A 26,927-nucleotide genomic window follows, 5' to 3' on the forward strand; every position below is an offset into this window, starting at 1 on the left:
TAGGCTGTACCAGCCAGAGATGATGTGCCATGTTCTCAGCAAGGGAGAGAAATGACTGTCAGGGCTAGTTTTTTCAAGATCTTAATTTCATGTAACAATGCCTGAATACGAAACTCCCTCTTTTTAGCAGCTGACTGTTGAGGAGCATCTACTTTTGAGGCTTTTCTAGGCTGTGTGTTAAGTTTGTTTGCAGGCACGGTTGTGCAGTACAGAGAGACCTGTTCTCCTTTGCTTCTTACAGCAGTGGGGCAGAATCGCAAGACTTTTCACAAGCTTGGGCTTGATAAGCTGCCAATATCTACTGAAGTGTAGTTCATGCCTGCTTGAAATTGGGCTGGACTGCACACCAGCACCAACACCAGCTCTGCCTGCCTACACAGCCTCTTGCAGCCAAACGCGCTGAACTCCCCAGCGCAGACAAGGTCTAAGGAACGGTCGTGGTTTAACCCCCGCCAGCAACTAAACACCACACAGCCACTTGCTCACTTCCCCCTGGTGGGATGAAGAAGAGGATAGGAAGGGTAAAAGTGAGAACACTCATGGGTTGAGATAAAGACAGTTTAATAAGTAAAGCAAAAGCTGTGCATGCAAGCAAAGCGAAACAAGGAATTCATTCAGCACTTCCCCCCTGGCAGGCAGGTGTTCAGCCATCTCTGGGAAAACAGGGCTCCATCACCTGTAACGGTGACTTGGGAAGACAAACGCCATCACTCCAAACATCCTCCCTTCCTCCTTCTTCCCCAGCTTTTATTGCTGAGCGTGATGCCATATGGTGTGGAATATCCCTGGGATCTCCTGGGGTGGAGCAGTGTGAGAAGCAGAAAAGGCCTTGACGCTGTGTAAGCCCTGCTCAGCAATAACAGAAACATCCTGTTATCAACACTGTTTTCAGCACAAATCCAAAACATAGCCTGGTACTAGCTACTGTGAAGAAAATTAACCCTATCCCAGCCAAAACCAGCAGAGGAACACAGTGCAGAGCTGCAGGATCTCCCTGCACGTCAGACCCTGCAGCGCTGGGAACTCTGAGCGGCAGAAGGGGGTTCACTGGGCTGCTTCTAACGCCTCTGCAAAATGGGACTAAGGAAAACCTGACAGTGGAATTGGTTTCATTGTGTGGGTCTGTTTCCCAAGGGCAATTTTTTTAGGGGTGAGCATGTTGAAAAGGTTACAAATCACTGCACTTGAATGTTTCTAATTTCCAGGCCAGAGCAGGGGCAACTAATTTGATTTGGGCAGAATAATAAAAATAATGCAGTATTTTCCTTGATCAACTACATCATGATCTTATTTCTCAATGAACTGGATGACCTATATTGTCTTCCTAGATACTTCTAAAGCCCCTTTCACCATAGACTTGACCTGCTCTGGATGAATTTTTTCTCATTCTCCTCGATATGACAATCTGAGCTCAGGCCTGCCTGGTGCAGTGTGAACAAGTGAACACATGAATAGCACTTACACAAAGTGCACAAAGGGTTGCTTGTGTTTTGTCACACCTTCTAGGTGATGTGTGGTATTGTCCCTATTTTACCTGACCATTAAAGGAATTGGAAGGAAAAAAAAGACACTCAGCTGAAGCAGAGCAGGTCAGAAAAATGTAACTCCCCATATCTTCTGCCTTCTTTGCTGTAATTGTTAACCAGTGACTTTTCCCCACACCATCTGGGTTAAATGATTGGGTTCAAACTAATCACAACTTGTCTATCCAAAGCTATCCATTCTCATGCATCTTGGCATCTCAAAATTCTGATTGAGATCAAGAAGACTTCTCAGGTGGTAAATTTTGCAGGTTCAGAAATAAGAAATACAGGCTTGTTGAGGTGTTTGAGCACATTTAGATTTGGATTAAGCTGAGGGAGCTTTCCGTAGGTCTGCTATAGTCTGTGTTATGAAAGTGTAAATAATATTCCCTGCCAGAAGTATGAAATGGTGAGGTAAATGAACCTCCTGACTGTGAGGATCACTTGGGACATTTCTAAAGGCCGCCTGTCTTTGTTCCATCTGTTTCATACCTGAGGATTCAGCTTGTGTGCGGAGATGACACCTCTCTGCCCTTCCGAATGGGGTTGCACAGCACGTTCTTTCCAGGGCAAGTTTTGTTTTTCCTTCCTGTCAGGCAGTGGCTTCAATTAAGGGATTCAAAGTCAAGTCACTGCAGTAGTTCTTTATGCAAAGGAAGAGGCTCATTTTTTCAGAAAGCACTACAAAAGTATTTTGAAAATCTGGGTTTATGTTGTGTGCTACTGATTTTGCATGCTGCTTATATTGGCTATGCCTGCCCAGTGAGGATATTGTTTCTTCTTCTTCTTTATTTAAAATGTATGCTCTTAAGACATTCAGATATATGATAACCAGCTTTTCCAGTCCTGAACATCTAAAAGCTGAGCAAACCCCAAAACATGGTTAGATGAAAAATTCATGGCACTTTTTTAATCAAAGGAGGAATTTGATTTTCTGTGCTGAGAATTTGAAGTATTTAGAGATATGTAATATTGTCAAGATTTTCTTCAAAATCTTGAGGGAAAGATTGATTTCTCCTAGAAGGTAAAATACAAACCAAAACCCCCTCTTAACTTCCATGAAGGAGTATGTGCTTCTCCTGAGCGAGTAGGGAAGCCAAGTTAGGAAATGTAGCTGTCCTCATTATACCGGGAATTCTGGCAATGCTGAATGTCAGGTGACAAGTCCCTTGGGCACTGCCCTAAAATAATGCTGGTTTTATGGTTTCCCTGTTTCTTCAGTTGGGCATGTGGTTCCAAATAATGAAAAAAGTGAGATGAACGTTAGGCTGGCGTGTGAAACCAAACCTATACCTGCTCTTGCTGCTTGTGCCTCTGACTCACTTTGAAATGACGTGCTGAGCGTAAGTCTTGTCCGTAAAAACATCTGGGTGGCTTGAAATGTATAAAGGCAATCCGGAGCAAAAATGTGCTCACGTGGCAAAAGCTGGACAGCCTTCACGTTTGTTCCTTTCATCCCAGAGTGTTCTGTTTGAGCTCAGGCTTCTCTGGGGCCGCTGGCAAGTAAGTGCGTGCTCGTACACACCTCTACCTTAGTGGCAAGCCTCGGTGCTGGCTGGTTTTGCCTGCAATGTTACTGTTCCAGAGTGGCAATTCCAGGAGGCACAGAGAGCTTGCTGTGATTTTTCTGCTTGCTTTAGAAGCCTGGTCTCCAGAAAGGCTTTGATCAAGGTGAGCTTTCCATCCTGCCCCTGCCCGCATAGCTGTTTTCCACATGGTTCGCAGACAGGGATCAAGGTGCCTCTCCAGGCCTGCCAGGTTGTAAGGTGACCAGGTGGGTGACATCGGAGTCCCAAATGCTGTTGAAACTGTGCTCTGACCCCACCTGAAAGTGGCTGTTCCTGTATTCCCTGATAATAAACAGCGGGGTAGTCGGGAGTGTGGTCTTGGGGCCATTATTACCAGAGGGTGCAGACCTTGCCAGTGAATTTTGGGATCCTATTCTGAGAATGTGAAAGGCTGTCAGCTTATATAAAGTCTTATGCAAGAAATTATTCTAGGGAGAATTTAAAGCTGATTTTTCCTCCCACCTGTGGCTATCCATTACATTTTGCCTACGTGTTCTTTCCATGCCTTTTTTATTCTTTAGTGAACTTAATACCTAAGCTGGTGAGCACATTAGTAATGCTTGATTGCAGGCCCTAGCCCCTGTGCTCCAGTGCTGTAGCTCTGTTATTACAGAAGCGTAAGTGTCCTTGGCCTCTTACTCAGCTGCTCTATGAGCAGGAAACAACACCTCATTAATATCTTTTATTGACCAGTGGTTGCTAGGTGTTGCTTTGTGGAATGAGAGAAGGAAAAGGCCCTTTGATGATATTTGGCCTATCTCCTGGATATTTATAGGTCTACTCTGCCTATAAATAAACTCGCAACGGGGATTGTCTCAGTGCAAGTTATTGATGGACTTAGTATTGTGTCAGCATGGGCTCTGTTCTGAGCCACTGCAGGCTTGATAGAAGGAACACAGCCTGGGGGCCTGCCGCTCTGCTGAGATGGGATGCCGGGTGCTTTGGGGGCATAGGGAATGGGCAGCTTGCGAGGCGTGGTGCTTCTACCCCGTGAAGCAGGGGACCCCCATGGGAGCACGCTGTCAGGGCCTTGGGTGCACCAAGGAGAACCTTATAGCAGATGGAGGAGCACCAGAGACACCCATTGCTGCTGACTTCTGAGCCTGTTTTCACTTCAATCAGGAGCAGCTCGATACTGATACGAACTAGTAGGACCTGCGCTCTACAAGTTCTCGCCTGTCTTATGTGCCATACATTAGATTAAATGGAACGTGTACAGTGATGGAAATTTCTGTCTTTCATGATCTGTTTTTATTTCTGTGGAGAATTGTACTGTAACAGTAAAGCACAGAAGTATAGATAACAGCATTTGTGTACAGGGATAGTACATAGTCTAATTTATGTTTACTCTCCCGCATACATCAAACCTCTGCTAGATGGATTTCATTGAATAATGAATTTCTTTCATTGATTCATCTACTTAGAAGGACCTTCCTTCTGGGGTAATTAGTGACAGGACACTGTATGTTGCTTCATCCTGCACTTTACTCTGAAAGAACTGCTGATGTTTCTACACTGATTGTGCACAAATATTGCATCTCTGCTGGGGAGAGGAAGCTGCCTCTGGGTTCAGTATGTCTGAATGGTCAGAAGTGATTTGCACTTTAAGTTTTCAGAGCATTAAAGCATTAGTCCAGATATATTCTGAAAGAAAGGGACCTTGACTCAAGTTCCTACAATACTGGTTTTGCTTTCTTCTTACAGATGTCCTGTGTGGCTGTTTGCCAGAGGTCTGCGTAAGAGGTGTCTAAACAAAGGTGGCTAACAGGCAGAGAATACAAGTGAAAAAAAATTCACACACACAAGCATTTCTGCTGGAAAACTACACCTAAGAATTGTACTTATCTGGTGTAGAAATGGAAGATTGCAGTGTGACTTGCATAACATATACAGTTATGGCTGAGAAAATTAAACTGAAAATTTCAATTTTGGGTTCTCAGAGAGAACTGGAAATGATCTATGGGTAAGGTATTGCTGACCCACAGTTATTTGATAAATAATATTAATAATAATAATTAGGCTTCATACAATAAATTAGTTCAGAAGCTTTTCCACAAATGATTGTCAAATTAGGATGAAGGAAACTTCATCTGATTAAATAATTTTCTACCAGTCACTCAATAGGATCTACAAGGGACTGATTTTAAGTCACTTCAATTTTAAATCAATAAGCTTAAAATTGTCTTTTAATTCAGTGACTTTAATTACATTTTCTGGTAGTTGTATTTTTCCAAATCAGGAGTTGTGGCACTAAGTATAAGATTGTTGTAATCAAATAAAAATCTTCACACAAAATGGGTTTTTTTAGCTAATAAGGATATTCTGTAGCTGTGTATACTTAAACAGTTAGATAAACATATTTTTTTGCATTCTAATATTCCCATTGTAGTAGATTTAGGAAAAGGTGAACAAAACATTTCATATTTATGGCATAATTAACTTTCTACTTACCATTTGTATGAAGATAATTTTGGGAGGAGACTGGAACACAGATTCATACATTGAAAACCAACATTCTGAATAATTTCTTATATGACTTAATAGGTTTTCCACACTGAACAACTTTTGAGATCCTCAGTAAAAGTTTCACTTTACAGAATTCTGGATAACAGCAGTGAATATGCCAATATAGAAACTCTGTAGGTGCTGACATTTGAATGAATAGAAACTTTCTTAATTCAGGAAATAGTTTGTTGTACTTTATTTATATAAAGTGGGATATGATAATTTAGTTAAAAGTATTTCACCCCATACTTTCTACAAAAAATTTTAACTTGTTTAACTACTTACAAAAGCTCACTGATTCAATAAATGACAGTTTTCGATTGCTTAATTTATGGTTTTATAGTTAATTATTAATATTTGTTGATTTAAGTTCATTTGAGATATGAAATAGGTTCATTTTTAAAAGTGTAGGAATATAATCAGAGAGAGATTTGACTAAAATGAAAACATCTATTCTAATACTTTGAATAATTGATTTTTCTCTACCTTGTTTACTTATAACAAATTGAAGTTTCAAAAAAGATAAAGCTACCTTATTAAATATAAGATTGCTGAAATCAAAGAAAATAACAAGTAGTCAGCGGTGATTACAGCAAATTGCTGTGGGTGGTTTGGAGTAAAAGCTCAGGTTTCTAATAGCAATAGAAATCTAGTTTTCCTTCACATTGAAACTAATTTAAGAGGTTTATTTATTGCCTGCCTGTAGTTTAAATTACCAGCATGTATTTAAACTCTGTGCAGGAGATGGGTGTTTAACTGGTGTTGGCTGTATGCCTGTTCTGATGGGGACTTCACGTGGCAGTAGGTTTTCTCCCTCCTCACATGGCCTAGATCATATTTTCGGCATGGGGCGGTACCAATGGGATGCGCAGTGCTGGTGGCAAATCCACTCTGCTTAATTTCTTGCAAGCAATAGTCCTGTGAAGTTAAAAGTTACGCTTCATGTATGTCAAGTCAGATATGTAAACATCTTAAAAACTGGAGAGCCCTTACTCATAACTGGGATTTAAAAAAATAATATTTAATAAGTTAGTAGATATTCTGCTCCATTTTTGGCACCAGGAGGTTGAATTGGCAGGCAGAAGTCTTGGAATATTGCTTTGTTTGCTTCATTTTATTCTTTCCCCTGCTGTTTCTAATGTCACTTTGACAGCTTTGATCAAAGAAAGCTTTGAAACCTTTCTTCTTCAGTTCTTAAGGAACTATAACTTTAGATCAACTAACTTAACAAATGTAGAGCCCAACTCCCTCCCGTTTAAAGAAATTCTCAGTGTAGTAACATGGTACCTCTTCAGTGAGGAATCCAAACTGAGAATTAGAAGGTTTGGTTCATCAAAAAGAATTCTGCAAAGTAACTTTGTAAAATGATGTAAATAAAAACATGGGGTTTAAAAAACTGTTTCATGTTTGTTTAACAGAAATGAAACTAGACTTTCTTTGCCTGCTCTTATTAATGTAGCATTAGTGGAGATGTGAAGTTACATTGTGAAAAGACAGGAGATAAACAGAAGGATAAAACTGGAAATAACCACACTGACTGAGCCCATCTCAGGCAGAATGAGAGCAAACGGATTCACTAATGGATCCATTTTACTGCCTTAGCTCTAGTAATTTATCCTGAATCAGGCTCTGCTATTTTTATGGTTTGTTACAAGATGATAGCATTTGTACTTTCTTTGCTTTCTTCTTTCCTTCTCCAAATTGTGGTCAATTGACCTCAATCTCTGTTTTCTTCTACTGTTGATGTTTAAGGTTGGAGTTATATGACAAACTGGACAAAACCACAGAAAGTTTCTACAGGATAAAAAGAAAACTTGAATATGTGCGTGGAGTATTTGGTTGTACATCTTTTGCCTTTATTATTCCAATCGTGAACTCCTATTTTAATAGATTTATCATTGCATAGTGTACCCTGATCATTGACATGCTATATGAATTCACTATTTTATCTTAATCTTGTGCTCAGCAGGATCATTGGGTCAGAATGCTGTCAGATTAAGTAAATTACCTTTAAAGTAAAAGATTGAATACTGACAGAAATACTCAAGCTAGATCGTGTATTAAGTTCCTTCTTTCCATGTTGTTCCTAATGTTGTGAAGAATTTGTATCTGAAGATTGTTTACACTTTTTTGTATAGCAATTAATCACCTCATGGACAAGGAGTTACAAGGTATTTTTGTAAGTCCTTCTAAATGTTTGATTCGTTGACTTCTACCCAACGTAGAGTCAACCTGATCACTCCTGATTCCAGAGGAGAAGGCACTGGCTGTGTAAGCTTGAAGATGGGTCGCATCTTTTCTTATATACAACTTACATCAACGTAGGTGATCCTTTAATTGCATTGCACATCTTATGTCTGTCTGTGGTTTCATCAATTATTCAGAGATATTGGCCTCATGTAAGTGTAACTTCAATTGAGAGCTTTAGGAGGGGTATTTTTGGCCTAAGGAAGAATTTTCTTTGTCATCACAATAAGATCCAGGAACTTCAGTCTTGTGCCAAGAACCATTGCGGCATAGAACAAACAAATATGTAACAGAAAAACATTCTGTGAAGGACAAGCCTACAGCCTGAATAAATAAGCTGAAAGGTCTATACCAAACAGGCACCCAAACCCATGTTTGAAGGAAGACCCCTCAGTATGGCAATGAAGTTGTCACTATGCCAAATGATTTCATGATATGCTGTAGTTCTACCTAACCACATAAACATTTCTTTATATATGTTACAGACATACACGTTTCATATCAGATTTGTAGATAAGGATGGTAAGTCATCTGTGTGTCTGTTTAGATGCACAATATTAATAGTTCATTGTAATAGCACCAACCAGATTGTTTAAAGGCTGGAAGGCCTCCTAGCCCATTTCTCCTTCACTCTGCCTGTCAGATACATAGGCAGGTGGTGAAATGTTTTCTTTTCAGGGAATTTCTGTTACAGAAGCTTCTCTGGTTAATGCTGACCTGAGCCAAGAGGTCACTGGACTTTCCCTGAGTTTCCTTCTGTGTGCCTTTACTGCTCGCACACACAGAGAAGGGAATAGGGAAATAGGAAAGTAACTCTGAACCTAGTAATATAGAATTGAAATTGAGAAGAACTCAAAGATGTTCTTGGAAGCTCTGCTAAATAACCTCTTTTGCACAACAAAAGAACTGAGGGTTCTCAGGTACATTCATAAAACTTCTCTCCCAGCTGACATTGATTTAAAGATTAAATGAGTGCGTTCATCTACATGACAGCTAAAAGAGAGTACATACGTTGATAAGGATGGGAAGTGTTAAGCTAAAAAGGGGAAGAGTCATTATTAAGAATTAAATCCAATAAGATGAAAATTTAGAATAAGTACCAAGACTATAATTAATAATCAAATGTCTAAAAATGCATAGTAGTACACAGTGCAAGGGAAATGTTGTCCTTTACTTACAGCTGAAATGCCAGCAGATACAACTCACTGAAAGGCTACCTACTGAATCTCTTGCAGGGCCGGGGATCAACAGCCAAAACCAGTACAGGATAAAATACCCCTTGCCTTTTGAAAGTACAGAGGACTGAGAATTATGGCCCATACCAACAGAAGTGGCTGGAACTGTTACATGACACTGAAAAAGTTTTTGATACAAGTCTATGAACAAGGGAACTCCTGGGGACTTGGCTCCATTTGCTTAACTTTATCTCCTTTTTTTCTTCTCTACATAATCCTGTGCTCTGTTTGTTTGGCTTTTTGTTTGTTTGCTGCTCTATGGTATAATGAGTCTATACTGCATGTTTCATTAGGCTTATTTCCAGCTGTGCTGTCACTAGCCATGTTGCATAGCTGTGAATAATTAGTATCTGAAGTCTCCATTGGCATGTGTAAGAAGTGTGAGAAGAGGATCTCAAGAAGCAGGTGTACAAGTGGGATGTCACCTCTAATGTTTTACTCATCTGGTTTGTGCTCATGACCCTTTGGTATCAGAGAAGTCAGAGGTTTTGAAAGAAGTGGTAGTATCTTTTAGCCCAGTTGAAATATTCAGAATATGGAAAGAATATCAGGGTCATGAGAGGCTTAACTGAAGGAGGAGTGGAGTTAACCTACCTTCAGCCTCTCAGGGAGAGAAATGAAAACCACAAAAATATTCAAATTAGAGGTGGTCCTGTATGGAATCTCTTCCTTTCCCCATGCTTTCTAATTTTGTTGCAAGGAGTTTATATTTGGAAATGGTTTCTCCTATGTGTCCATAGCTACTTCATGAACATGCAGTCAATAAGGCATTTTTGTAAAGCCTTCTGAAGGTCCAAGGCTGCCTGTGCATGAGTCCAAGGGAACATGGTTTGCACAGCAAGAGGCAAAAGAAAGTCTAAACTGATGGATTGGATAAATACCTTGAATTTTAAAATCCTGGTGCTTCTTGCCTTTCTGAAAGGACTCATCTACTCCAACACCTCAGTGTGTCAGTTACACCATCGTGGGCTCCCAGGACCAAAACTTGAACTGATGGAGTATGAGTTAATTGCTGGCAGGAGGGCTGGTAGATGTGTGTAGCCTGTGTCAGACCAAGCAGGATTTGATTTAACATCATTTACTGGATGTATTGAGGGGAAAGACAGACAGTCTTAGTTTCCTCGCTCTAAACTCAGTGACTGTATCTCTGCTAATAAATTGAACAGTCCCAGAGGTTGTTCCCACATGCTGAGTGTGATTTTGTTTATAATGCTCAGCTATGACCTGTTTTGGCCCCAGCTGAATAACTCTCCCAGACAATTCATATGCACAGCTTGAAAGTTAACAAGGACCAAAATGTTTTGGGCTATAAGGGACTTGGGCTATAAAAGTAGGTAAGAAAGGGCCAGTGTGTACTAGAGACCAAGTGCTGGGCACATTTACCTTCCCAGTATAGACATCGGGTGTCCAGTGAGTAACATACTTTTGTCAGCAGTCCACAATAAAACGGTTGGGCAGGTGTCACTTGTCATGAATTAACTAGGGCTCAATCTAATGTGGATTTGGAAGAAGGGCATTTTTGGTCATTATATTTGCCTGAGAACATTTGGTGGATCCCAATATTATTTTCTTTTTAGAACAGGTCATCTTCACCATCATGTAGCTTATGTATCGTCATCATCTGTATGAAGATGAAACAACTAAGTTAGTGGTGTCTTGACTGGGTGTCCTATTACATAATAGTTCTCCACCTGGGAGCTGATCCGGCTCCTTGTCTTGTTTCCTATCAGAGAAACGCTGCAGGTAGATGAGAAAGGGGACTCTGAAGAATTTTGAAGAGAACCTAACCCTTACACTTCTGAAATTCCATCATAATTCCTCAAAAGAGTTTTATATCAGCTGCTTCCACTCCTCTAGTCAGCGGCTCCGCGTGGGGACACCTCCTTGAACTACATCTCCCATGATGCAGCCTCAGCCTTGGCCGTCCCCTCCCTGCAGGCGCGGGGTGTCTGGTGCTTTTGCTGATTCATGTGAGATGGTACCCGCTAGGAAACGCGTTTTCAAGCAGTCATTCCTCTGCATTGTATTTTGGTCAAAATCCTGACTTTCCAATCTTCCCAGCCCTTTGCGGTTTCTAAAGAGCAGCCAGCCAGCCCAAGTTAATGGCTTTAACTCTTCACTCGGCTCTGAACATGCTCTGCAGCACGGGAGACATTCTGCTACCCGCAGCCGGTAGGTAGGGAAACCGAGGCACGTTGTCTAATTCGCGATGAATAACCCCGCTGGGAGCCGAGTCCAGGTCGTGTGCCCCCCTGCCAAGTGCCCTAGGACAGGTGACTTAGAGGTGAGAGGCTGCCGCTTTGAGTCGGCCAGTCCTCCTTGGTTAGCAGCGATTAACATTCCTGAAAAGCCTGCCCGGGCTTACGGCAGGGAGTCATGATTTATTGCGTGTGAGGGTCTTTATGTAAGGCTTCACACGCTGGCTGTAGCGAGCTCAGATGCCTCCAACCCTGGATTTTAATCTGTATTGTTTTAAAGTCTCTCCTTAATTTAAATAAGGAATATTCCTAAATGGTTTTACAGGAATAAGATGCAGATACGTAATTTCTTCTGGAGGAAGTGTACTACTGTAAAACCTCACTAGAGCATTGAACAGATTTGTTGAAAAAGAGAAAATCGAACCCAGAAGTGAACTTTCTAATTCAATTCCTTCCTGTGCTGGCACAATACAGCAGCGGCTGCTACTGCATCACCCAAGTTTCCCTGCCTGCAGTGGTTTTGCTTTCCTGCCTCCAGTAACGAGGTACCTCCCCTTCTAACGCAGCAAAGTTAAATTTAGTCCCTGCAGAGTGCACATTTCCTATATTTAGTGTTGTGAAAGTCGGACTTCAGCAAGGAACTGGCTAAACTATGAGGTGTTCTGCAGTCCAGGAGACAGAAATAGAAACATAGCAAAGCCCCTCCTTGGGTTTTCCCCCTCTGGCCAGGCAGCAATGACAATGGAGGGGCATGTGCAGGGCCAGGCTTTTTTAAAAAATATGTATCACGGCAGTTATCATGGGATTCCTGAACGTGAGCAGACAGAGAGCTGCGGAGCCCAGTGCCGCTGGGAGGACGCTGAGCATAGCTGCTGGCATTGGGACGCAGGGGGGCAGCTCAGCCAGCACTGGCAGCTGGGGGGGACACAGCGGTGGTGGCTCTGGCACACTGGTGCTGCATCCCCAGGTGCCAGGCACGCTGCAGGGGTGATTTAGCCTGGATTTCACTCCTCTGCCCTACAGTTGTGTATCTGCTTATATACGATATGTGCTGAAATATGCGTGTGCTCGTATACACCAAAAGGGCACAATTTGCATTTACCCGAAGCTTGCCTGGTATCAGCTTGGCCAGATTTGTAAGGCAATGTATTACCATTTGTTAAGCCAGGCGATGTATTTGGGAGAGAAATGGGAAACTTGTGGGCACTCTCCTTTGGGTCTTGCGTCAGAGCAGGTGATGCAGGCCACAGTGGGGGTGGAAATGTGGGTTTTACTCAGGTGGCACCTGGCCAGATGGATGAGTGGGGTGGTCATGGCACCCCGATGGCAGTCTGCACTCCCTCTGTGGGGCTCTGCACCAGCCCCCGGGCCCCTGAGCACAGTGGGTTAATTCAAATTGTAAGATGTGCCAGCATTGAGCCCCTTTTGGGCTACCAGGGGAGGTTAACAGAGTTAATATAAATGGGTATTCAGTGATCACTTCAGAGTGCCTCTTGCGTCCTGCAAGCCATGCAATTTAATTCCTGTGTGAAACAGAAAGCATCTTTTGGACAAACATCAGACCAGTCTGGTCAAGCAAATAGTTGTTTTTTTCATTTGAGTCTGCAGAGTCTGCACATTAAACAAAATTGGATTAAAATTTGATCAAAAAGGCTGGTACATTACAGAGACAAGCCTCTGTCAGGGTATTGAAGAGCCTTGTGGGAGCCTGTTTTCAGCAGAAATGTAAATGCTCTAGAAAGAGAAGTATATAGGGCTAGAAGATTCCTGAAATGATCCCCTGCTATCATAGCCATCAGGCCATACAATGATAAAACCTTCCTAAACTGATCTTGTTATTTCCTAAAAATAGCTGTGTTTTTTTGCCCCCGGTACTCCTCCTGGGAGGCTCTTCCAGAACAGCACAGGTAGAACTATTTTCGAATTTCCAGCATAATTTTATTGTGGCTCATTTATTCCCGTTTGTTCTTGTGCCATTTGTTCTTCATTAGCTCGTCTTCCTCCCTGATGTATCTCCTCTATAAATATACCTGGGATAATCATATTTTCTGCCAGCCTTTGCTTGGCTAGGCTAAACAAGCAGAGCTCTTCAAATCGCAGATTCTAAAATAGGCTATCAAGCTTCAGGACTCTTGCCACAAGGCATAAATATGTCCTTTTTTTCCTTCTTTTACCCATTTGGTCATTAGCAACACTGCACAAGTGGGGTTACTATGGCATGGGGAAAATTTGCCATTATGCCTTACTATGAAGCGTGGCACCAGAGTAGTTTTCTGAGACAGAGCATTGCACTGAGAGAACCATTTGATGATGTAAATTGGCAGGTACTGGTCTAGATGCACCATTTGCTTTTTCTAACGCCTTTATTTCTAATTTTTTTTATGCAGAATAGCTTAGTTGCTATAGAGAAAATCATACTGTTATAAGCCAAGGAGCATGACCTCAGAAAAGGATTTGAAAAGAAAGCAGCAAGCGCACAGAAAAAAAAAAGAGCAGAGCTTTCAAAACATCTCAAATTTTCCTAGATTTTCTGTAAGATGCAGGAGTGTCTTAAAAGCATTCAGGACAGCATTCACATATTGGTTGCTTCTCACATACAGGCTGATTCTTGGAAAGAGGAAAATGTTTCTAGCCTTGTGACAGTACCCCAGACTGGAGTGAGCTCTCTGTTCCTTTTGCCTCTGTCTCCTGGCTGAGTTTCCATGCATGTAATGAGTTGCTACTGATGGCTTTTGACCACTCCTTTCAGCTGGGTGCCAGCAGCATGGAGCTGGCAGGCAGTGAAAACTGAGTCTGTGTAGGAATGAGAAGAGGGAAGCATCTCTGAAGAGCAAGGCTGAGTCCGTGCAGCAAAGCAGAGCTCATGGCTGAGAACAGCCAGTCAGTAACCACTGCTGTCTATGGAATCACGAAACCTGAACTGTCCTGGGGTGGGAGACGTTTGCCACACACTGCGGCCACAAATGACAGGCACAAAGACAATCCCATGCTACTCAAGTTCCGATTTAACTTGTCTGTTACCCATAAAGTACACTCTGACTTGAGCATACATTCATTTACACAAGCATTAAGTGTATCTGCAAAAGTATATCTCTCTTGACATCCTTTGTCTCCATGTTCAGGACAATTATTTGATAAAAAAGGGGACTGAAAGAGCATTATTTTATCCGGAGAACAAAAGTTGCCAGAAAGGAATGGATAGGGAAGGGGATTCCATACTGAAGGTAATTAAAGATGAAGTACTTAAATGAAGTGAATGCTTCACTGTGCTTAGAGTTAATGCTGAATTTCACTGGTCTGGGAAAAAAAGCTGAAATGTTGCTGCTCAGATTTGTGTTAATAATTTTTTGATGTGCTGCTAAATGACCCAACTCACTTTGTTGTGGGAACAGAATAGAAATGATCCAACCAGTCTCCCGCAGATTCCGGGACAAGACTCAGTACAAAGACAGCCAGCTCTGTACTGTGACAAGACAGCATGTGAATGATTTAATATTATCTCTTGGATCTTGGTAGATCTTGGTAGATCTGAGAGCCAAAGGAAATGGAGGCCTTGTTGGGCCAACAGTACCCAAGAGTCACATCTCCAGTAACTTGTAGTCTGAACAAATATAACAGAGAAACAAGGGAGGATGTGGCATTGAACTAAATAGGTGAGAAGCGATAGTAGTGTGGTACCATGTAGGAGCATGTGCTGCTCCAGCAAGCGTTAATGGCTCACAGGCAACCTTAACCCCTCCTCCCAATTAATCTGCACTTAAAGGAAGGTGATGGAAATTAAGTCCAATACAGCCTAGCAGCAGAGTGATTGCAGGCAGCTTCCTATGGCCTGGCTGTGTGGCAGTTGCCGAGGTGATGTCTAAAAGCTCAGCTCCCAGAGCCTGTACCGCCCTGTCAGCACATTGCCTTGCCTCAGCTGCAGGGTTCAGGCACATGGAGCCGCTTTGCCCAGTGCTGGGGCACCTTCAGTGCGGTGCCACCTGCCCGGGGCCAGCTGGGAGCTCCCTGTGGCACGGAGCAGAGGTGCTCAGGGAGATCCCTCTGGGGTGCACCCACCTAGACAGTAACACAGCTCAGCCTTCACCTGGGCCTCAAGCCTTTGCTGCTTCTCTGTATCATGTGGAACTATAGCCACAGTGAAAACCAGCTCTGCTCAGGTCTGTTGCCGAATTCCCAGTGACTCTAACGAGGCCAGGATTTCAGCCTGGCAAGCTATTCAGTAGTGCCATCCTCACAGCCGTAGCCCAGTTAGCCCAGAGATGCAAAACCCTTTGTGATTTTCCCCTTCATGTTCCTAGTTCACCTGCTAACTAGCTACTGAGTACCAGTTGCCCTTTTTCTGTCTCTCAGGTACTTACTTCTGTTGCCAAAACGTCTCCCTCCCTGGCAGGCACCATGAGGGAGGATGGCACCCCTCTCTCCTTCCCCAGATGGTCACTGCTGTCTCCTCCTCAGCCACCAACTGCTGAATGTGAAAAGATTCATGACATGAGTGTTGACATAGTGAGAGGCTGAGAAATTCCCTGGCTTGTAGTACTGTCCTCAGCCCGACCTTCCTCTTCATCTATATTTTCGTTTGCCGCTCAGGGTGGAGGAGTGCGGCCGTGAGTCATCCTGGGGGCTGATGACTCATATTTTCAGTCAGAGCGGTCGGCATGCGGAGGGTTTCTTGAGGCTCTGCCCAAGCGTTCATGCCCGGAAGCTCAGCAGAAGGAGGGGACTCTCTCCATTGGGGGTATGCGTGTGGGTTTTCCTCGCTGTGATTTCTAGCCCCCAATTGTCTTTTCTATTTCATTGTTTCATCCCTCGCCAGTAGCTTTTCCCTCCCCCGCGATCCACCTCTGTGCTTTCCAGTTCCAGACTGAATCTGCCTGTTTTCCATATATGCTAACGTGTTCCTCTAACATCCCCTACACTTCTGCTGCTTGGAGAGAGCCCACTAGTATTTACTGTCTACATGACATGCCGCTCTGTCACGGCTTGAACAGCCTGTGTCTGTGCGCTTCAGGTTGTGCTAAGAAATACCACGTTCTTTTGAGTGCTCAGTTGCTAAAGTATACATGCTGCTGTACGTCATCCCTCGCAGCTGGTATCCCCATGGGTTAAACGGGCTGCTTTCCAACTGTGCATCTGTGGTTCTTAAAATACCCATCCAGTGCCCAGTTGAGGTTTGCATATCATCCATGGTGACTGGCTGAAGCAGCTGCTAGGCCCAAGCATTACTTGTCGTCTCCTCTTGTTTGAGGTTCACCTTCACTTTAGACTACAGTATCAAGAAGCTGCACATGTGGGATCTCAGGGAGCAGTGGCAGCTAGGAGGTTGTCCACAGCTGAGGGGGATCTGCTCCAAAAGGAGATGATGAGGGACAATCTTGAGATGGTTGGTGAGAAGTTGCAGGAAGAATTCTGCTTGACACGTAAGCCAGTGGTGATACTGGAAGGGGATCGAAATGAGAAGGGCACATGAGAGGTGTAATATGCTGGGGAAACTGGGAAAGCAGACAGCATGGGAGGGTAGCAAAAAAGTAATCGAAGTAACCCTTCCCAACTCCTTTGAGCTGAGGAATATTCTGACATTCAAAAGCACCAACACACAAAAAATAACTTATTTTTATTGTACAGTGCATGACTGACGTGCTGGCAATGTTTTGTTGTCACCCTGCATGGCTTTTAATTGAGGTTACCTAGAAACAGTAAGGGGCAAAAGTGTTTCACTATGACTGAGTTCTAACCATGGGAGAGTTCATAGGAAAACCAAAAAGTATCATGGAGGAGAGTGGAAAGCCAAATTATGTTTTCCTCAGTCTTTTCATTTTATCCTTTATTTGTAGACTTTTAAAGTAAAAAACATAGAAGAAAGTGACGCAGACAAGTTATGGTTTAGTTCCATCATATATTTTCTCCAATTTCTTTCCTTTTTCCATCACATATTTCTCCAATTTCTTTCCTTTTCCCAAATTGAAAAGAAAATGAGAGAAAGGGGAGAGGGAAGTGAAAAACAATTCAGTTTGGGGCTCTTAATTGAAACAAAAGTTAAATTTTTAATCTCACTACAAATTTTCTTCATAATTTTCATTTTTTAAAATAGCCAAAGTTTTTGTGTTTGTTGTAGCAGCAAACTAAACCAATATGAATCGAAACTTTAAACCACTCCATGCGTGACAGAATGGACAAATGGCTCTTGCTCTCTGCATACATCTTTGCTTCAGTAGATTTAAAGATGCAGTATACATAAAGAAGACATAATAACTACACCATTTACCAAACTGCAGTGCATCTCACATTTTGTGTGATAGGTTCAAAAACTTGTATTTCATCTGAGCCTGCTGATGCATGGATAATAAATAAATGAGCTACTAACAGGCTATCAGGGATGTGAAGCCGTTCTGCACCTTTTGTCTAATTATGGAGAGTAAAAAAGACTGTCAGGCTAGGAAGCATATATACATAGAAGTTCTGAGATCAGAGTGTCCCCAGAAAAAAAAGATTTGCTGGAATAAAGTAGCTTCCAAAAAACTCTGGATAGTTGCAGTATTAGTGGAGCCAAGCCCCCTGGAAGCTGCCAGCCGTGTTGTGTGTCTTTTGGCACCTCTGCAACATACGTAAATAGCTGGAGACCTTTCTGCAGCCAGGAACAAGTGAGATGAGAAAAGGCTCTGTTTCTAAATTTGAAAAGAAAGCTGTAAACAACAGCCATGCTGATTATAAGTATGCCTGGGGACTTCAGGAGCCTGCCCTTTGTCCTCTCTGCAGGCAAGGTCAACTTCCCCTCTGTTTTTTTGTAAACACAGGCAGTGCGTGAGCACAGTCTAGGACTGCTCTTTCCTGAGGACCAAATCCCAAACCGTGAAGAGGAAACTTATCCTGGGGTGATCAGAAGCCCCACACTCACACCTTTGCTTTAGTAAGGCATTGCTTGCCAGTTGTCCAGAGTGGCTGTCTTAACAATACATGGTCCTGCTGTGTAGTTCCTCTACTTAATCTTTGAAGAGCTCGGGCAGAATTATTTTTAGGGGAAATCAGAGCAATAAATAAAGATCTTAGGCCGTGGGACACGGTGCTAAGTTAAGCAAATGGCAATTCACTACAGTATGAGTGGTGAAAGAGTCCACATCCTACCCCTGTCAAAGACCACCGTGTATTTGGCATCTGGCCACATGAATTCATAACATGTATTAGATGTCTTTGTTGTTTCCTAGTCCTATTCAAATGCCAGACATATTTCCAACTTCCATGAACTCTGCACACTCCACACAGTGGGCTGCAGATTCTGTTGATGGTTTTAACCACTTCTAATCCAGTCAGGGGAGAGCAATGTGGTCTGCTCAGAGAAGCATAGCCCTACGTTAGGCTATCTTTTCCCAGATTTTCATTACTTAAAGAGTCAGGGTCTTATTTTAAAGTGTTTTAGTTTGTTCTTAACTGAAAATTTTGCCCTCTTATTTTGCAGAGATTTTTGTATAATTGCAGAGAATCATAGAATCATTTAGGTTGGAAAAGACCCTCAGTGCCACGTCTACACGTTCATGTGTCTGAAGACAAACATAATCGAACGAGGTAACTGAGGACTTTTTTGGCCACAGTGTTCTGTCAATGGAATTTTAGTTCCTTTAGAAAAAAGGGTTGTATAGTACATTAGGAGCCAACTGAAGGCAGTGGCTGCCTAGGTGGTATTGTGCGTCAGTGAAAACTGGAGCTACTGAGTAGGCAGCTGCACGTGATGCATTTCACACCTCACCAGCTCATAACCTCTAGAATAACTTTTCAATTATTCCTTCCTGCAGGCAAGGTTGTGAACTCCAGAGAAAACATAAACCAATGCCTAATCCCCCAAATTGCTCAAGTTTATTATTTTACTTCAGTTTATTAAGCCTTTTGGCTGCTTTTTGCATGCTTTTCTAGTTCCCTGAAGTGACCCTTGGAAGTTTTCAGCACTTTACAGGGGAGCTCTGGCTACAGACACTTTTTGTTAGGTTTTTTTGCTAATGTTTCAAAGAATATTCTTTAGAATCATTGTTTCACCATTTTTCTACTTCTGTCTTTGCAAACCCAAGTAGCAGATGATTAATTTCCGTACCCTTTTTTCTTTTTGGGTCTAGACTTGACATAGAGTGAAAGGTTAATTCTATGGGCCACCAAAATGTTCATGGTGGCACTTTCTGTTCAGCTATTTGAGAGGATGCTCCTTCTTCCATCTGGCCAGTCACATTCACCCAACTGCTTTTTCCAGAGTACACAGCCCATTATTACAAATGGTTTGGGAGTATTCAACCATTTGTGCAAAGCATGTTTTCCTCAGAGATCTCCAGTCTGTTACAGGTTTTGCTTTTTCTTATCTTTTCCATTGTGTTCTTGGAAATGTCATGACACTGTTCATTGATTGCACCTGTCACCACAACAAACTCAGCTTTATTAGTAGTATCTAGTAATGTTTAATAACATACACAGCAGAGTCTGGATGCTACAAATGAGATCAGTTTCTCTACTTCACAAGGGAGCACTGTTCTTCCTGCTTTATAGACAGAGAACAGGGCCTTGAAGAGACTAACAAGGAAACCATGGCAAAACCCGGTTTGTTTTCTGAATCCTTTTTTGTTATCCTAATCAGAGGAGAATTCTGCCTTGCTGGCATTCCTCTGGTGCCGTGAATTACAATGTGCTTAATTACCAAGTAGTGGTGTTCTTCCATGCAAGAATATTTTGTTCCCAAATCTTCATCACTTCAAGACACAAGAAATAACTGTGCAGATGAAAGAGCTGTTACTTCAGAACAGCTGTTCAAATGCACATAAATGCCCTGCTGAAATTGCTCTGGCTATTTTGCATATGATTTACATTAGCAAGAGGCCTTAATAACCATTTCTAGTATGAAATTTCAGCTCGTGCTTCCAGCAAATGCTGGTGCAAGTTGTGGTGCCAGGACACTCTTCTGCTGAGTTACCTGCTGAGAGTGGAGGCGGCTGGGGGAAAGCAAGCTGCCACAGGGACACATAATGGAGGACACTTCTCACCTGTTGTCTAATGATTTTTATCCATTTTCTCCCCAAAGGTCCTACTTCTAATAGCTTCCTAATGTCCTCTGTACTGGCCATTAGGATGGCTTCAATTACATTCCTGGTGAAGAGTTTCTGTATTAGCATAGCTGATGCCCTGGGCTTTTTTTCATCATCATAACAAGGAAAGTATCAGGGCAGTGAGGAGACAAAGCTGTTCCCCGAGTGGGGGGCTAGGCTAAAAGCTCATTGTGGTGTGATGGAAACATATTTGAGGTGTGGAAAAAGAGGGCTGCCTTCTCTATGACACTGTTGCTCTCCTTAAAGGAGGATACTTTATTTTTCTTCTCACATAATGAGTTGCTAAGTGACTGACATGAAAATACAGACATATCAAAATGAGGTAGAGCTGCATTTTGGACATTCAATACAGCTGCAGGGAAAACCGTATGGGATGATATGTTAATGGTAGAAGCAGATATGTGTATGCCCACATTGATCAGTTCTTGAGCAGGTATAAATTTGCTCAGTGTATTGACTTTCATGGAGGCACACCAGTTAGCAGCAGATGATGGTTTTGCCAGAGGCGCTTTAGTTTCTAAAATAAAATGCTTAATTAAGTATATATTTGATATCTGCTGTTTGCACCATGTTATCTTTTATTTCTAAAGCAATTTAATTTCCTAGGTCTAGTAGTACAACACACAACATTTCTCTATCAGTAGAAATCTAAAAATCTTAGTAGTATTACTGTGGCAGCACAGCTCTACAGGTGTCAACTTGTGTCATAGGCTGAAATTTTAAAAATTTCTGATTTGTTAATGGTAGTTGGATATTTTTTCAATCTTGAGGGTTTTGGTGATGTTTTGTGAACAAATACTTTCGGTTGCAGACTGGCCTCAACACCGAGGGAATACGATGGCAACCAAAAGCGTAGTGATTTTGCCCTGAATGTCCTGTAAGACCAGGATCAAACCATCTCTTTCTTTGCTGAAACAGAGAGTAATTGCCTTGCCTTGTCCCTGAGTGGATACACCTGTTTGGTGGTGATGAAAGGCAGCAGAGATGCAGCCACGTAGGTAAATAGTGAGTGTCGTCAATACAGGTTGTTTATGTTTTCCTCATTAGTGTGTGCATCCTCCGGTCACATTTGTCACAGGTATTTCATGTGGGAGCCGGTCATTTTCCTTCCAATACACCCACTCCTGCTTTTTAGCTCTCAGTCACGGACTAGTCCCCAGTGAAAAATCTGTCACTGCCTGTATTTGGTGCGGTGTCAGGGCTTTGGCAGCGGGGGGTGCAGGGCGGCCTCTGTGAGGAGAGGCGGGGCTGCCCCAAACCGGGTACATCCGGTTCCAGCCGGCGCCAACTGACCCACCACCACAGGGCAGGGCCGAGCCTCGCGGCCGCGGGTGGGGCCCTGAGGGGAGCCTGTGTAAGAAAGGGCCAAACTCCGCTCCGCAGTGAGAAGTGAGGGAAAAAAGTGTGAGAAACTGCCTGCCAGCCCTGAGGTGAGAGCGGCGGGGGCGGCCCCAGAGGTCTGCGGGCCTCAGCGCTGCGCCCAGGGGCAAGGGGTTTCCATTGGGAAGATTTCCTCCATGATCCCAACAGGTTGTGTTTTGAGATGAAATGTTACAATTTAAAAGTGTAGACTGCCACCGGGCTGTGACTGAGGCTCCTTTTTCCACCCCAAAACTGCTGTTAGCATCTTGAAGATTGTCCCAGTTTAGAAAGAGTTTGTAAGGCTGAAGCGGGATATAAATGTAGGGCCTTGTGGGCGGGAAACTGTATTTTATGTGTTTGTCAGGTAGTGACATGGCTGTGTGAGTGAATACTCCCTTCTGATCGACCCAAAGTAAGGAAATAATGGTCTTTTCCCATCTCTGTGGTTATACTGCTTTACTTGCAGACTGATAGGTAAGAGTGTCTATTACACAGAATGAGAAAGATATATTTTCAGTTTGTTTTCTGAACGTGTAAGTCAGCTTGGCAGCCAGGGCCCTCAGAGGAAGGGCATTCTAATGCCTTCTTGCATAAGGACAGTACGCTCATCTAAACACATCTTCTTCTGTGTTCTGGAACTCGCAGCTGTTGCTACACCAGAGCTGCCAAAGTTTTTTCAGTGATTTGAATGACACTTAGTTTTTTTGGGGCTCCTGGCTTTCTGGAGAGATGCAGGCTTCTGAGCAATCTAGATGGCTCCCTTCAAAAATTGCCTGGGAGAGTTAGTCACTCGGAAAACTGCACTACTCAGGGCGCTGTGCTTTTCAAAGCGGTAACAGGATTTGTGATAATGAGAGAAGTGCAAGGAAGTGGAGGGTGAGGGGAATTAGATTATCACCCTACGGGGTCAGGCTGTCTGGCTGGGAACGTGTCCAACACAACAGAGGACCAGCAAGACACTGCAGACCTCTTCCTGATTGCAGTCTGAGCATTTTGTGGCATGTAAAATCCTCGCTCCCTCAGTGAAGTGGTCGCTGATGCTGAGACCACACCCAGACCCAGGTAGAGCCCATGGAGCAATTCTGTGGAATCCCAAGATTTTGGAATGGGCATCCGATGTTTTAGTAAGTCAAAAAAAGAAAACCAGAGTCACACCCAAAGAGTCTGCTTGGTCAGGGTGAGCATGATAAATGACAATGTGGCAGAACTGGGTAGAGGTTAAGAGAAACAAGCATTTTGTGAAGAGAGGAGGGCGGGTATCATCTGGGGCAAAGGGAGAAGATCACAGAAGGATAAATTTGAAGGACAGAGGACAAAGGTTTACCAGACAAAGATTGTTAAAAAAGAATATGCTCGTGCAATTTTGTTTTAATGAGCTCTTACAGATTGGCACCAAGGCATCTATCTAGTTTACTTTAGCAGTCTAGATGAGCTCAACAGTTAATCTTCACCTAGCAGTCAGCCACTGACACTGTGATACATTACAGAGAGGGCCTGTGTTTTAAAAAAAGGAAGTGATTTATTGAGAGTAAAACATCACAAGTCTGTGTCAAGATAGAAGGGGAACAAAGAGACTGGTACGTTTGCAACTTCACATTCCCAGCAGCCTGATTACAGAACCTGCCTCTTAAATGAAGGATGTCATGTTTTTAAACACAGTTAGATCCCTAAGAGTGCACAGAGGTGCCTCCTGGCATTTGCAAAAGTGTTTACACATCCTGCTTAAGGGCAATAAGTGAAGTAACTGTCATTTCCTTATTTGCATTTTGGAAGCTTAAAAGTTTTAAAAAGGCTAATGCTGGAAGGTCAGATATGTCACAGTTTATGTTTATTTCCTGACTAATGTGTACCTGTGGTCACAAGTATTGTTTAAACATTTTCACCATATTTATAGCCATCATACAGCATGCATGCCACAGGATTATTTTAAAATTGACTATTTTTTTAAGGAATTTATAAAGATTATTTTCTCCCTACTTTCCAGTTCTCATATGAAAGGCATAAACAATACAGGATATTGTAATAGTGATATGTAAAGTGTTAATTGATCTGAATCTGGAATAATTTCTCTCATGGGGCCTACTGTGATTTCCTTTCTAAAGAATTATCCTTCTCTTCTATACAGATTTGATTTCCCAGTGATTGCTTAATCATGCTGCTACTTATAAATATTGGGTTAGACCAGGCATGGAAATGAAACTTCGCCTTTAACAGAGGTGAGTAATCAGACAAACAAGTGCATGTTGCAGAACACACAGATTGAAATACACATCAAATACAACAAAATTATTAACCAAACAGTGGTTTTTCTTTTATTTTCTCATTGCTACTTCCTTTGCTTTTTCTATCTTCTTCCTTCTCCTCCTTTATATTTCCTCTTTTTTCTCTTTGTCTTTGTCCTCACTACTTTCTTTTCCTTTCTTTAGGCCTGCTTGACCACAGGTGGAGAGCTACATTTTTAGACCTTGATTCCACACAAGCTTTAAACACAAAACTTACACTCGTTGCTGGGTCAAAGTGGCAGGTCTTAACCTTCCCTTAGACATGCAATTAGTGAAAGGAATTGGAAAGAATATGGGTTACATTGACACTAGAGGAAGAACCATCGCTTTTTGTAGGCAACAATCAGAATTTCAGGATGTTTTCAGTATGTAAGCACAAGATGAGATGTGTTCTGTTACGAAAGGAAAGGAAGAAATCTGGTAAAAAATCTCTGCTGACAATCTATAGTACAATCTATAGTACAGGATCAAAGAAGTAAGAACTACCATTGGTGCAACCATTGCAGATATTAGTATGAGTTCAGTGAAGACAGAAATGAATGGCTAGGGTGCTGGAAAAATACTCTTTTTAATTATTAAACTGCAGGCTAGTTTGGTTTGTCAGAGAAGAAAATCCATCTGAGTTTTCTAGCTGTGGTCCCATTTTTTCAGCAAATTTAAAACAAAATATGGTATCATTGTGCTTGTTCTTGCATTCCACATATTTTGTTCTGAGTTGATGATTTGAGGGTTTTTTTTTCTCCTGCCTCCAGCCAAGGTTTCTTGTATTTGTAGAATCATAGAATCACAGAATGATTTGTGTTGGAAGGGATCTTAAAGATCATCCAGTCCCAACCCCCTGCCATGGGCAGGGACACCTTCCACCAGACCAGGTTGCCCAAAGCCCCGTCCAACCTGGCCTTGAACCCTTCCAGGGAGGGGGCAGCCACAGCTTCTCTGGGCAACCTGTGCCAGTGTCTCACCACCCTTGCAGGGAAGAATTTCTTCCTTATATCTAATCTAAATCTCCCCTCTTTCAGTTTAAAACCATTATCCCTTGTCCTATCCCTACACTCCATGATAAAAAGTCCCTCCCCACCTTTCCCGTAGCCCCTTTCAGTCCTGGGAGGCTGCTCTAAGGTCTCCCCAGAGCCTTCTCTTCTCCAGCTGAACCCCCCAACTCTCTCAGCCTGTCCTCACAGGGGAGGTGCTCCAGCCCCCCGAGCATCTTCGTGGCCTCCTCTGGCCCCACTCGAGCAGGTCCGTGTCCTTCTGATGTTGGTGCCCCCAGAGCTGGACCCAGCACTGCAGGGGGGGGTCTCACAGAGCGGAGTAGAGGGGGACAATCCCCCCCCTCGCCCTGCTGCCCACCCTGCTCTGGGTGCAGCCCAGCACACGGTTGGCTTTCTGGGCTGTGAGCACACATTGCTGGCTCATGGTCAGTTTTCCATCCACTAATACCCCCAAGTCCTTCTCCTCAGGGCTGCTCTCAATCCACTCCTCGCCCAGCCTGTGTTTGTGCTTGGGATTGCCCCGACCCATGGGCAGGACCTTGCCCTTGGCCTTGTTGAACTCCATGAGGTTTGCACGGTCCCACCTCTCCAGCCTGTCCGGGTCCCTCTGGATGGCCCATCCCTTCCCTCCAGCGTGTCCCTGCACCACACAGCTCGGTGTCATCGGCAAACTGCTGAGGGTGCCTCGATCCCACTGTCCATGTCACCAACAGAGATGTTAAACAGCACTGGTCCCAACACCCACCCCTGAGGAACAGCACTCCTCACTGCTCTCCACTGGGACATGGAGCTGTTGACCAGTCAGGATCATAGTTAGACATGTGTATTTAAGTCCTAGTTCTGTTGTAAGGTACGTTTAAATGCTTATTGCTGTCCCCCTCTGGCAATGGTGAGGTGTCTAATTCTGAATGCAAAAATATAGATCCTATTGGCTAGAAGGAATATGACTGTGAAGATGTCCCTTAAGCTTACAGGTTAGGTTTGGATGTTTTCCCACTATTTATATGGTCCCCTAGTGCAAAACCATCTCATACTGAGCTATGCAACCTCCACCAAGTCTCCGGAGTGGATTACTTCTATTATAGTAACAACTAGGCCATAAGAGCCTAACAGGGAACAAAATAAATGAAAAGTGTGGAATAGGTATATGAAGAGTTGTGGTGGCTGCTAAGTGCTCTGCAGCACCTGATCACTAACAGCTGTGTACGGCTGTAACTCAAAAAGCAGCAAACAAACTGCTGCCACAAGAAAATGCCAAGCTCACAAGTAGAAATTTGTTTTTCTTATTGGGTGCATTTCGATGCTAGTTTGAACTATGTATTACCCTAGAGAATTAGCACTCTGATCTTAAAAACAGTGTTCAGACTCCATAATTTCAAAGAGAAAGGAAAATTTTCAGGAAACCAAGCAGGCTACTTACTTTCCTTGTGGAGCACAGGGTGATGGGTTCTGCAGGTAACTCTGGTTCGCCAGCCTGCCTGCAGCAGGGAGAAAAACCTCTGCAGCCACTTCTTGTGCTGGAGCTGTGCCTGGCCTTGCTTCGTCATCCTCCATCACCAGAGTTGGTTCCAGGAGCACAGCAAGGCAGCCAGGTTAGTAGCCACTCTGGGAGCTGCATTCCTGCTACAAAACCCTAGAGATTGTCCTTTCTAAGTTGCCAGAGGCACTAATAAAATCAATAGCTCTTGACATGCCAACAGGCTTGAAAGACTGTCCTGCGGGTGGTATCCCCAGTGCCTGTCAAATTACTATTTGGCCCTCAGTGGTGAAGAGTGGGAATTTGTGGTGAAGTGTGAGTCAGGCACCAGTACAAGCCTGGGAGGAGGCGAATGAGCCTGAGAACAGGATTTGTATTGTAGTTAATGCTGTTGAATAGTACTGGGTAATACTTGTTCTTTCTGTGAAGTCACTGTGGGTGATGGCTTAAAAATGCAAATACTC

At 43.1% G+C, this 26,927-nt stretch overlaps 1 long non-coding RNA gene across 1 annotated transcript; it reads right to left on the reverse strand.

Annotated features, from left to right (window-relative positions):
- Window positions 1–544: 544 nt before the first annotated feature.
- Window positions 545–26,531, reverse strand: LOC141915859 (uncharacterized). Its single transcript, XR_012621024.1, has 3 exons — window positions 26,407–26,531; window positions 15,635–16,710; window positions 545–846 (listed from the first exon to the last, which is right to left on the reverse strand). It is a non-coding gene; the product is annotated as an uncharacterized LOC141915859 (long non-coding RNA).
- Between the last annotated feature and the right edge of the window lie 396 nt (window positions 26,532–26,927).

This window comes from Strix aluco, chromosome 2, assembly GCF_031877795.1.
Source record: "Strix aluco isolate bStrAlu1 chromosome 2, bStrAlu1.hap1, whole genome shotgun sequence".
NCBI lineage: Eukaryota > Metazoa > Chordata > Aves > Strigiformes > Strigidae > Strix > Strix aluco.